General features: G+C 41.9%; 1 protein-coding gene across 1 annotated transcript in view; it reads right to left on the reverse strand.

Annotated features, from left to right (window-relative positions):
• Positions 1–12,765, reverse strand: part of SPK1 (guanyl-nucleotide exchange factor) — a 55,196-nt gene that overhangs the window by 16,169 nt on the left and 26,262 nt on the right. The window lies entirely within an intron of this gene.

Here is a 12,765-nt window from a genome sequence, read left to right on the forward strand (position 1 = left end):
ATTAATCTCAAGGCGTTGATTGGAAAATACCACTAAATCTTTGGCACCATTCACGAGAATCAACTTCTTTTAAAAATAAATCATGCTATAAATAATCCAAACAAGATCAACACGATTGAGAGAACCCACCAACAAATAGAAGAAGCCCATCAAGACATTGTCCACATTCAGATGAAAGAATCTTTGGTTTACAACTGTTGAATAACTCTATTTTTTAGTTTTTTACATCTTTTGTCCTTTTTCATCTTTTCCGCTTATTAGACTATGTAATCACCTTTATAGCCTAATTGGGGCTTTGTAATTAATTTAATTTTAAGAGTTCTACGATTGAGTTAATGACTGCTCTGATCACCTACAGCAGTGTTTGATCACCTTCCACGCCTCTTACAATCGTGTATTGCCACCTTTAAGGTGTTGCAATCAGTCACTTATTTGAACTCTCTTCAAACCAAACCACATCGACTCTTTGATGGCCTCCGAGATGTCTTCTTCCTCAATCACCGATAATAATGATGGATCCGACGGTTTCCCTCTCATTTGACCAACTTTCTAGGCATCCAAATTATCACCTTGAAATAAGATGGTCCTAATTATTTTCTTTGGGCACAATCGGTTGAAATGTTTATTAGTAGAAAAGAAAAGATCGATTACCTCATAGAGGCGGATAAACAACCTGCACCGACTGACACCAATGGTTAGCTAATGACTCTATGGTCCGTTCGTAGTTGATTACATTTATGCAACCACACATTACGGCTGGTTTTATATTCTTCAAGACCACAAACCAAATATGGGATTCTGCAAAGAGTATCTACCGCAACGTCAAAATAATGTCCGGATCTTTAACTTAGAGTGTGAGATTTTCCACCTTTCGCAAGGTGACTCTTCAGTTACCACCTATATATCACAATTATGTGCTCAATGGGAAGAGTTGACCTTCTATTCCCCATCCTATGCTTGGAAGGATCCTCTTGATGAGGCATTATATGCGTCGATTCTGGATAAGAATCGAGTCTTTTAGTTTCTAACCGGTCTCCGAGATGAGTTTGAGTATGCAAGAGTTCATTGATTGGGTATAAATCCCTTTTCATCCCTACAAACTGCGTATTTTTATGTCCTAACTGATGAGAGTCGTCATGTTCTACCTCACTCTTCTGGAGACCACTCTGCTATGCTTACTACCATACCTTCTCCACAGCCTCCCAGTAGATCTCTGCCTACAAGTCAGTGACATAAGTATGATCATTGTCGAAAGTTGTGTCGTGCGAAGGACCGTTGCTATGCACGTCATGGTCGTCCTAATCAGCAACGTCAACTGTCTCAACGATCCTCAGCCCATGTAGTCTCTCAATCGACTACTGATCAGGCACTCCCTTCAGCTACTACCTCCTCCTTGGATTCGATATCTATGTCCCAAGCTAAGCTTGACAAGTTCAGGCAATTCTTCAATCAGATGGAGACTTCATCTCAGCCGATCTCTACTTTTTCTCACTCAGGTACCTTTGCATCTGCACACAGTGTTTCCACCATTTCCTCACTATGGATCATTGATTTTGGTACCTCAGATAACATGACCAATATATCCTCCCTGTTCAAAACCTATAGTATTTGTTCTGGTCATCACAAAGTTCACCTTGCTAATAGTTATTTATCTACTATTGCTAGTCGAGGTCATTTTCTATTACACCTTCTTTATCATTAACTAATACACTACATGTTCCATAACTTGCTACTAATCTTATCTTTGTTAGTACCATTACCAAACATTTAAATTGTAGTGTAATTTTTTATCCTTCTCATTGTGTCTTTTAGGATATGGAGTCGAAGAGGACGATTGGCACTAGACGTAAAGTGAATGGCTTGTATCTTGGACACACCTGTTTTACCTAGCCCTCATTCTATTTCTCAGTTTAATAGTAGTAGTTAGTCTAATAAGGCACTTGTAATGCATTAGCACTTATGTTGAAGCCATATTTCCCTTAAATATTTGAATCACATGTTCCCTACTTTATTTAATAATACCAATTCGCTTGATTTTTCTTGTGAAGCTCGTCAATTAACTAAACATGTTTGTTCTCATTATCTTATTAGTATGAATACTACAACACCTGCTCTATTTGACCTAATTCCCTTTGATGTGTAGGGTCACTCCCCCGTTACATCCACTATTGGTTTTCGTTATTTTGTCATATTCATCAATGATCACAGTCGTACCACTTGGGTCTATCTTATGAAACACAAGAGTGAAGTATATGGGATCTTCAAACAATTTATTGCTATGGTTCATACCCAGTTTGGTCATATCGTCAAGACTTTTCATTATAATCATAGTACCGAATACATCTATAGTGAGGTATTAAAGCTTTGTTTAAATATGGCATTTAGTATCAAATGTCCAATGTTAAGACTCCACAATAGAATAGTCGATTTAAAAGGAAAAATCGTCATATTCTAGAGTTAGCCCGTGCCCTCTCTATTGGCATAAACGTATCACAATCTTATTGGGCTGATGCAGTTTTTACTGTTGTTTACCTTATTAATCAGACCCCCTCCCTGGTTCTTCAATTTGCCACTCCCTTCTTTTAACTCCATTCAAATTATCCCTTGTTTCCACTTCTTCCGCATGTGTTTGGGTGCGTTTGCTTTATTCAAATTCTTGGCCAAACTCGCATTAAACTTGACCCTAAGGCAGTAAAATATATTTTTTTTTGGGTTATTACTCTGCCCAGAAAGGATACCGATGTTATCATCCTCCTTCTCGAAGGCGTTTCATTTCTCGGGATGTCTCTTTCTTTGAACATACCCCATACTCGGTCTGAGTGGTTTCCTCTAGATTCCTCTAATGATGACCCCTCTCCTTGTTATTTCCTTTTCCCATGCCTATTCCTCCTTCTCCATCTCCTGTCAGTTCGTCACCTCCTCGATTGCAAGTTTACTCTCAGCAACCACGCTATTACCATCACTTCAATGTCAGACCATCTATCTTCTTTACTTCTAGCTCCGCCTCCTATTGTTCATTGTAATGATCGTCCTATCACCACTCACAAGGGTAAACGTACTTGTACTTATCCCACTTCTAATTATGTATATTATTCCACTCTCTCACCCTCATATAAGAGTTTTCTTGCCTTTGTTTCCACTATTTCTCTTCCTAATACTATTGCAGATGTTATTGCCCATCCTGAGTGACGAGCAACTATGATTGATTGATGAATTGAATGCTATTAAAAAAACTCAGACTTGAGAATTAGTTCCTCTTCTGCCCAAGAAGAAGGTTGTGGGATGCCACTGGGTGTTCGTCATTAAGCATAATCCTGATGTTCTATTGCTCGTTATAAGGCCCATCTAGTGGCCAAAGGTTATACTATGACTTATGGGATTGATTACCAAGAGACATTTGCTCATGTTACCAAGATGACCTCCATTCGAGTTCTCTTTTCTATTGCTGCTATCAGAGGGTGGCCCCTCTTTCAGTTAGATGGCAAAAATACATTTCTTAATGGTGATCTTTAGGAAGAAGTCTATATGATCCAACCTCCTGATTTTCTTTCAGACATGTCTGTCGTCTTCGTCGTTTTTTCTATAAATTGAAGCAGTCTCCTCGCACCTGGTCTGAGCGTTTTACTAAGGCAATGCATCAGTTTGGTATTCATCAGAGTTATGTTGATTGCACAATTTTCCTGCATCACTCCCAAGGCAAAACTATCGCTCTGATTGTTTATGTAAATGATAGTCCTTTCTGGAGATGATTGTGACGGCATTATAAAGGTAAAATCTAACTTAAGACGTCAATTTGAGATTAAGGACCTTTGGCATCTTCACTATTTTTTGGGCATTGAGGTTGCGCAATCCTACTCTAGCATCATTATCTCTCAGCTACCTGTCTAAAAGAATGGGAATGTTTCCTACCATAGAAAAAGGAAAATAGTTGATCTCGAGGAATTGTCCCTTTCACAGCTCATAAAAATATAGTATACAGGCATACCTGATACTCCCACTAAAGAAAATGGGAATGCCATACCAAATAAGGGTGCACAAGAATACGCACCAAACAGTTTAAGGACTCAGGAAGCATAACAAATAAAAGGAAAAGTGGTTAGCGCATGTCCATTAATAACGTCGGACATATCGAGGACGAGATTATGCTCTCACAAAATAAGGAAACAACCCAAGATAACGGTTACGTGTCAAACAACCAAAAGGGAAAGAGGTAAGCCTATAATAGCAGTTAACTGAATTATTTTAGTCTTTTTGGTGATTCCAATGAACATAAGATTATGAATCAAACCTTGGCATTGGAGTCCCTTAGGTAAGACCACACCAATGCTCAAAAAAGGTAATCTTGTCGAACTGATCATTCCAGTGAATCTCAAAATGTAGATTGGAAAATACCACTAAATTTTTGGTACCATTCACAAGAATCAACTTCATTTAAAAATAATTCATGATAAAAATAGTCCAAACAAGATCAACACGATTGAGAGAACCCACCGACAAAGAAGAAGCCCATCAAGAGTCCACATTCAGATGGAAGAATCTTTTGGTCTATAACCTCATTTGTCATGTGTTGGGGAATTTGGATAGAGGAGAATAGTAGGATTTTTCAAGGGAAAGAGCAGGCTAATAGTCTTCTATAGCAAGGTCCTTATGGAATTTAAAGTGGCCTTTTTTTACGACGTTACGTTTAGTATGGGAGTTACTATTTATGAATGAGTGGAGTGTAGCTTGTTTACATGAATTTTTTTTCTTGGTGTTTCTTTTAGTATCCTAGTTGGGTGCCAACCATGGTAACTGTAGGGGGTAACATTAGAATGTTATCTAGACCATACACGTGTCCTAGCACAGTAAGTGGTACTTGAAGCGAGCCAGTCCTGCCCAACAGCAGGGCAAACCAAGTTAGTACTGCCTGGTCTAACTGATGGAGCAGGACAACTTATGGAGAAATTTGGTCTGCTTAGTAGGGCAGGCTTAGTCCGAATATCTAAGTGATTTTGGATCGTGCATGGCAAGTTCTGAGATCTCGGAAGAGATCTCCCAAGAATCCTGGACTCAGTCTCAGAGATCTCAATTCCGTTTAGGATCCTCGCAATCAAGGGATTCACCGTGATCAAATCCAGATTAAAGGGGAAACCTATAAATAGAGGAATTAACAAAGGCGAGGGGATCTTTTTTTGTGTCAAGAAAAGAAGGGTTGAAACTATTGTTTGATTAAAATACTGTTTTTCTTTACAAGTCTAACTTGGGCGTCGGAGGATCATTGGCAGAGACCACACTGGTGCTTACAGGGGGAACTTAGGAGCTACTTCGGATCAGTAAGGCAGGGTCGATCAAGGTAAAACTTGATTCCGCCTCTACAAATTTGGTGTCGTCCGTGGGAACACTACAACAAATTGATTTCAATCGAAACAATGGTGAGAGCCATCAGATCAACCGAGGGAAACGCTCATCCGCCTGTTACGCCTACTGTGGAGGCTAATCTCTTAACTCTGCTAAAAGAGATGAGAAGACAACAAGAAGAGATACAAAAGAAAATGGATGACTTAGCTTAACAGAACAAGGAATTGAGTCGGCACATAGAGAACCAGTAGAAAGAAAGGCAAGATCTCCTACCACCTGACAGAGATGATCACGAACTAAGTGCAAAGCGCAGTTCTCGATCGCAAGACCTAAACGAGAGGGAAGACACTAAAGTCACGATAGCCACAACAACACGAGTCGAGCCCACCGTGGGCTTGACGCGAGAGGAGGTGAGAGATGATTCGAAAGAAGAAAAAAAAAAGATGGTAAAGCGCACTGATATCGGCTTGGTGACTGCACAAGCTATTAGGGGAATTCAAAAGTCACCCTTCACAGCTGAGATCATGTCTGAGGAGATCCCAAAGAAGTTCATACCACCACATTTCAATCTCTATTCAGGAAGAAAGGATCCAATTGAGCATTTGTTCCACTTTCAACAGATGTTTACTCTGTGAGAAGGGAATGAAGGCTTGATGTGCAAGTTGTTTCCTTATAGCCTGCAGGGGAATGCCTTGACCTGGTTCCATAAACGGTCGAGTGGATCAATAACTTATTTTGAGGAGCTTTGCACTATCTTTGTAGCGCGCTACATCGGCAACAGGAAAATTGGTGGAGATATGGATGCTTTGCTTAGCATGCCGATGTAGCAGGGAAAAAGCCTCAGAAATTTCACAAGGAGATTCAGAGAAGATCTCATGGCATTGGAGAGCTGTGACGAGAGAATTGTCGTGGTAACATTCAGGAACTCTTTGACGTCTGGCTCAAGGTTATACAGGTCACTGGTGAAGAAGAGGCCAAATACATTAAGTGATCTGTTTGAAAGAGTAAAGAAATATATCCGACTAGAAGATGATCCTCGAAACGCGGTCGGAAAAAGTAAGGTAATACACAGTGACCAAGCCTAAAAAGCAACAACAGTGGCAATCGAAGAAAAGGAGAGGGTAGCTTGAGCAGGGCGCAGAATAGAAGAAAAAAGGGATGTACTTCCCCATGCCTCCAAGCGATATCCTGTCCCTTATTGTAAACGAACCCTATTTCGAATGGCCAGGGCCTCTTCCACAAGATTAGATAAGTAAGGTGAGAGGTACTGCGCATTCCATAAGATTCGGGTTCATGCCACCAACAAATTTCAAGCTCAGAGAAGCTTGTTGCAGAGGTTGACAAAGCAGGGCTTGCTGGGAGATCTAACGAAAAAAGAAAGGTCAGGCCATCATCGAGAAGGGAACCAAAGGCGAGAACAGCCTCCTACGGAAGGTCAAGATGGAAAGGTTGCAATGATTCATGTAATCTTGAAGCATGAACCTAAGAAGCCAGAGCAAAACAAGAATGACAAGAGAATAAAGAGACGACGAGTAGAACATTTCATACACGTCTACACAACTAGGAGCGGACTCATAGAATAGATTAAGACATATGGCGAGTAGACAGTGGCCTTCATTGAGAAGGACTTGGAGAGTGTGGTAAGACCATATTATGATGTTCTAGTGGTAACCCTTTAGGTTGGCACCTTTACTCTCAAAAGAATGTTGATTGATAGCGACAGCTCAGTCGACATCTGTACGCCTCAACCTTCCAAAAAATGGGGCTAAGCAGGAATGTACTAACCCAAGCAAGAGCTCCTCTGATTGGATTTGATGGAAGGTCAAGCCAACCCTAGGGGAGATAGTTTTGCCTGTGCAGGCAAGACCTATGACTTTAATTACTAGGTTTATGGTCATTGAAAGCAAACTCTCCGTACAATGCCATCCTTGGCAGATGGTGGACATATGAGATGAGGGTTGTCCCATCGACTTACTGTCAGGTCTTGAGGTTCCCAACATCATAAGGGATGTGAGACATCAGGGAGACCAAATCATAGCCTAGGTGTACGAATTGGGCCAGGAGGAGTGCGTAGAAGGAGAAAGTCAACAATAGCAATTACAATGGGGGGAGGTGAGCAGAATAGACCCCCACGCTTGGATAATGTCCAAATGGTGGATATAGGGGAAGCAAGGTAGATCGGAGTAGAGGTAAAGTTAGATCCGAAAGAGCTGGAAGATCTGACAGATTGCTTAAAGAAAAACAAGGATGCCTTTGCATGGTCGATAGAAGAGATGCCTGGAATCAGCCCCAAAATGACCTTGTGTCATCCTTTGAACGTTGAACCAAGCATGAGGCTAGTAAAGTAGAAGCCGAGGAGACTAGCACCGCATCTAAGGGAAGCGATAAATGAAGAATTAAATAAGCTGATTAGAGCAAGATTCATCAAGGAAGTGCAGTTTCCTAACTGGATAGCCAATATTGTGGCGGTACCAAAAAAGAATGGAAAGGTCAAGGTATGTATCGACTTCACAAACCTAAATAAAGTCTGCCCAAATGATAGCTTCCTAATGCCCAAAATTGACCACCTAGTTGATGCCACATTGGGTCATGAAAGATTATCCTTTCTGGTAGACTACTCTGGCTATAATCAGATTCAGTTCTGCACTAAGGATCAAGAGAAAACTACCTTCATCACTGAACAGGGACTCTACTACTATTAAGTCATGTCCTTCCGAATAAAAAATACAGGAACGACCTACCAGAGGTTAGTGACAGAGCTTTTTAGGGACTTATTGGGAAAAAATGCAGAAGTCTACATCAACGATTTGTTAATGAAGAGCAAAACAAAGAAGACCACATCGCAGATCTGGAGGAAGTATACTCGCGGGTAAGGAAGGTTGGGATGAAACTTAACCTAGAGAAATGCACATTTGCGCTAACCTTGGGAAAATTCTTAGGTTACTTGGTCACAAAGAGAGGGATAAAAGCTAACATAAACCAGATCAAAGCACTACTCGAGATGCCTTCCTTGAAAACTCAGAAGCAAGTCCAGAAGCTCGCTAGAAGGATAGCAGATCTGAATAGGTGCACATTCAAATCTTTGGACAAGTGCAGACCCTTGTAGCAGTCGCTGTGGAAGAACACAAAATTTGAATGGACAGAGGAGTGTGAACGTGCTTTTGCTAAGCTGAAAGAGTACTTAGGAAAACCGCCAATCCTCTCAAAACTAGAAGTTGGGGAGGAGCTTGGACTATTCCTTGCCATTTAAGAATGCGCGCTCAGCTCAATCTTGGTCAGAACAGGTACAGTAGCAGAGTAGCCCATCCATTTAACCATAGACGCGAAAACTAGGTACTCAAAAATTGAAAATATGAGCCTAGCCTTAATCTACCAAACTCTTCGACTGAGGCCTTATTTTCAAACACATAAAGTTCAGGTAATTACTAACTACCCCTTGAAGTAGGTATAGGGAGGGACAAAAGGGTCCCGCAAGATGGCAAGTGGGCGGTTCAATTGGCTGAGTTCGGGCTTGAGTACAAGCTTAGGGTATCCTTGAAGGGGCAAACGATTGTCGATTTCTTGGTTGATTTCCCAATAGAAGAAAAGGAAAATCTACAAATAGAAGAGTTGAAGAAGGCGGAGAAATGGGAAAAACCAGGCAACCAGCCAGGATGGAGGTTTACGTGGAAGGGCTTCAAACTTGAAAGGCTCTGAAATTGTAGTGGTATTTACCCCAGACGGTACCAGACTAGAAAAGACAGTCAGGCTAGGGTTCAAGACGTCAAATAATGAAGCAGAATATGAGGCGATGCTACTCGGTCTGAACACGCTGACGGGGTTGGGAGTCAAAGAAACCACAGTCTACAGTGACTCACAACTAGTGGTCAACCATGTCAACGGAACATTCGAGGCACGAGATCTCAGAATGCAACTCAACCTCAAAAAGATCATGTCCACCATACTTCAAGTAAGGGAAGGGTAAAACACATACCTAGAACGGATAACAGGCATGCAAACAGACTAACCTATGTAGCCTCGATGTTGGTAGGACGAGATAGGAAAAAACTCCCACTCAATGACCAGGAAAGACCATCGATCGACGAGTCTGAACAAGTCAGTCTAGTGGTCGCAACAAGGGATCACGGGTTAATGAATCCAATCATCGCTTTCCTCCGGTCAGGGTAGCTACCTGACAACCCTAAGGAGGCAAGACGAGTAAAGGTCATGGCAGAGCGTTATAGCTTCTTAGATGGGCAGTTGTACAAAAAATCTGTGGGTGGGTCACTCCTACGCTGCCTAACCTTGGAAGAGGCAGAATAAGTGCTAAGTGAAATCCACGAAGGGTGCTGCGGAAATCATTCAAGTGCAAGGTTGTTGGTGCATAAATTACTTTCCCAAGGGTATTTCTGGCTATATTTATAGAAAGATGTTTTGTATGTCAAACGTTGTGATAACTGCCAGACATGGGAGGATTATTCATCAACCAACCATTCAGCTTAACTCTATAGTCAGCCCATGGCCTTTTGTGCAGTAAGGCATAGATTTGGTTGGTCCGTTACCTAGAGCACCGGGAAATCTAACCTTCTTGCTAGTGGCGACAGACTACTTCACTAAATGGGCAGAGGCATTACTTCTGTCTAGGATCCGCCAGCAGGAAGTTTAGTTCGTCTAGGAAAATATAATCTGCCAGTTTGGTCTGCCTCGTACCATAGTGTCAGATAATGGGAGGCAATTCTCAAGAAAGCATATCAAGTCTTTTTATAAGGAATGCAATGTTCTCTTCACCGCAATATCCACAAGGCAATGGTCAAGCTAAAACCACAAATAAGATACCCATGGACATCCTAAAGGAAAGGTTAGGATAGGCAAAGGGTAAGTGGACAACAGTGTTGCATGGAGTGTTATGAGCCTATAGGACAACTGCTAAAACATCTACTAGGTCATCTCCATTCGTTATGGCCTAAGGAATGGAGGCAGTGACTACTACCGAAAATAGCTTCCCTACGTCATGTTTGAAAGTGGTTCAGACTGACCACAACAACAAGCAAATAGTAACAGAGTTGGACTTACTTGAAGAGAAGCAATAAGCAGCGCTGGTAAGCTTAGAAAGCTACTATCAGAAGCTGCAGAGATACTTCAATAAGAAAGTGCACCTAAGGCAGTTCAAAGATGGAGAGTTTGTACTACGCATGGTTTTCCGGGACATAGAAGAGCTAAACAACGGGAAGTTAAGTCCAAATTGGGAAGGGCCTTATAGAATGATAAAAGTTGGTCAGAAAGGCGTTTATTACTTGCCACTATGTCAGGTCATGAGTTGCCTAGACCTTAGAGTACTTGTAATCTTAAGAAGTATTATCAATAAAAGAAAGCTTTTTTTTATTGTGTGTACCTTAGCTCAGCCCAGTGAGGCTTAGGGTCTTAAGGGACCTCAATTATCCGGAGGAGCAGTATGGCCTACGTGCCTAAAAAAAAGTTGGGCCCTTTTGGGGTTCAGGATCTTTGTGACCTTGCTCTGTCCTGAGTGACAGAGCACTGAGTTGGGCCCTTTCGGGGGTCAGGATCTTAGTGACCTTGCTCTATTCTAAGTGGCAGAGCACTGAGTTGGGCCATTTCAGGGTCAGGGTCTTAGTGACTTTGCTCTGTCTTAAGTGGTAGAGCACTAAGTTTGGCCTTTTTGGGGGTCAGGGTCTTTGTGACCTTGCTCTGTCCTGAATGGCAAAGCACTGAGTAGAGTCCTTTTGTGGGTCAGAGTCTTAGTGACCTTGATCTGTCCTGAATGGCAAAACACTGAGTTGAGCCCATTTGTAGGTTAGGGTCTTATTGACCTTGTTTTGTCCTGAGTGGCAAAATACTAAGTTGGTCCCTTTTGTGGGCAAGGTCTTGGTGACTTTGCTTTGTCATAAGTGGCAAAGCACTGAGTTGGGCCCTTTTGTGGGTCAGGATCTTAGTGACTTTCCTCTGTCCCGAGTGGCAGGACATAGAACTGGGACCTTTTGCCTAAGTAAGATCAGCCTGTGCAGCTCAAGGTCCTGAGTGACCTCTGATGCCCTGAGCGACAGTGTGGCAAGCACCAATTAATGGTATAATGCACTTATTATCTCAAAAAGGTGTTACCTAAGGTAGAAAAAACCAGAGGTAACACCTGGGGGAGAAGTAGGGTGCAAAGATTAGAACAAATATTGTTCGATTAAGAGCACTACAATGGGTCAGTTAAGTTAGAATGAAAAGCAAGATTTGAAATGCAAGATTTTTCATTTGGAAAAACTTTGATTAATTGCACTGCAATGGGTCAGTTAAGTTAAAATAAAGAACAAGATTTGAAGTGCAAGATTTTTCATATGGAAAAATTTTCATTAATTGCAATGGTTCAGTTAAATACAAGTTGAAAAGAAGAGCAAGATTGTTCAAATGGAAAAAAATTCATCAACTATGAAGATTGAGTACATAGTGAAGATTCAGATGAAAAACAAAAATTTTCATTAATGATGGAGATTATTTACAAAATTGGTGATTACATCAGAAAATGAAAATACAACAAGAGCAAAGGGAAGGCATTCAGTCTTCAGCAGGAGTGGTCTAATTAGTAAAACGATGCAAGTCTTCAGTAGGGTTGGATCGGTCGACCAACTCGACCTGATCAGGAGCATCAACCTGACCAGAAGGGACTAGCAGACCTTCCTCGTCCAGTTCAAATGGAGCTATTCGTCCATATCTACCTGTCCATTTTGGGTAATCAAAGTAAGGAGAACAAATAGGAACATTGTTAGACTCTTTTTCTTCATCATCATCTTCATAATGAAGCCGAGCAGCTTTGAAGCCTTCATGGTAGGTCTTGGTGGATGCTTCCTCCACAACCAGGGAGTAACAAGCTTGCAACTGATCCAGTAACTTATTTGTCTCTACCTCGTCTTCCTTAGCCTGCTTTACCCTGGCCTCCACCCGTATTGACTTGAGTCAGGTCGCCAGAACAGAACTGAGGGCAATCTCCAAACATTGCTCCAAATCAGCTTTGAGGGAGACCAACTAGAGGTCCTACTGCTTCACCTTTTCCTGAAGGCCCGCCAGTTCAGCGTCCCTCCTATCCACTCTCCTTGTAGCTAGCGAGCTCCATTTGGAAATTGGCCTAAGAGCACGTAAGTTTTTATTCTTGGCATCCAAGACGTTTGCCTTGGAAAACTGAGCCAAGCTTGCTTAATAGTCCTCTTTTGCCTCCTCAGTGGCATGAAGGGAAGAGGCTAGCTCGCCTTGAGAAGAGCCAGCCTCTCCTCATACTCCCTGGTCAAGGCAACTGTGTGGCTCTGAGCCTCATGCCATTTATGGAGGGCCAAGGACCCATACATGTTCGCCTACAAAGAAAGAGAAACAAGATAAGGGAAAAGAGAGAAATATTACCTAGTAAAGGCCCTGGGCGAACCTCCCAAAGACCAGATCAGGGTTGGTCCGATC

This window comes from Akebia trifoliata, chromosome 8, assembly GCF_017979445.1.
Source record: "Akebia trifoliata isolate Shusen 1 chromosome 8, ASM1797944v1, whole genome shotgun sequence".
Taxonomy (NCBI): domain Eukaryota; kingdom Viridiplantae; phylum Streptophyta; class Magnoliopsida; order Ranunculales; family Lardizabalaceae; genus Akebia; species Akebia trifoliata.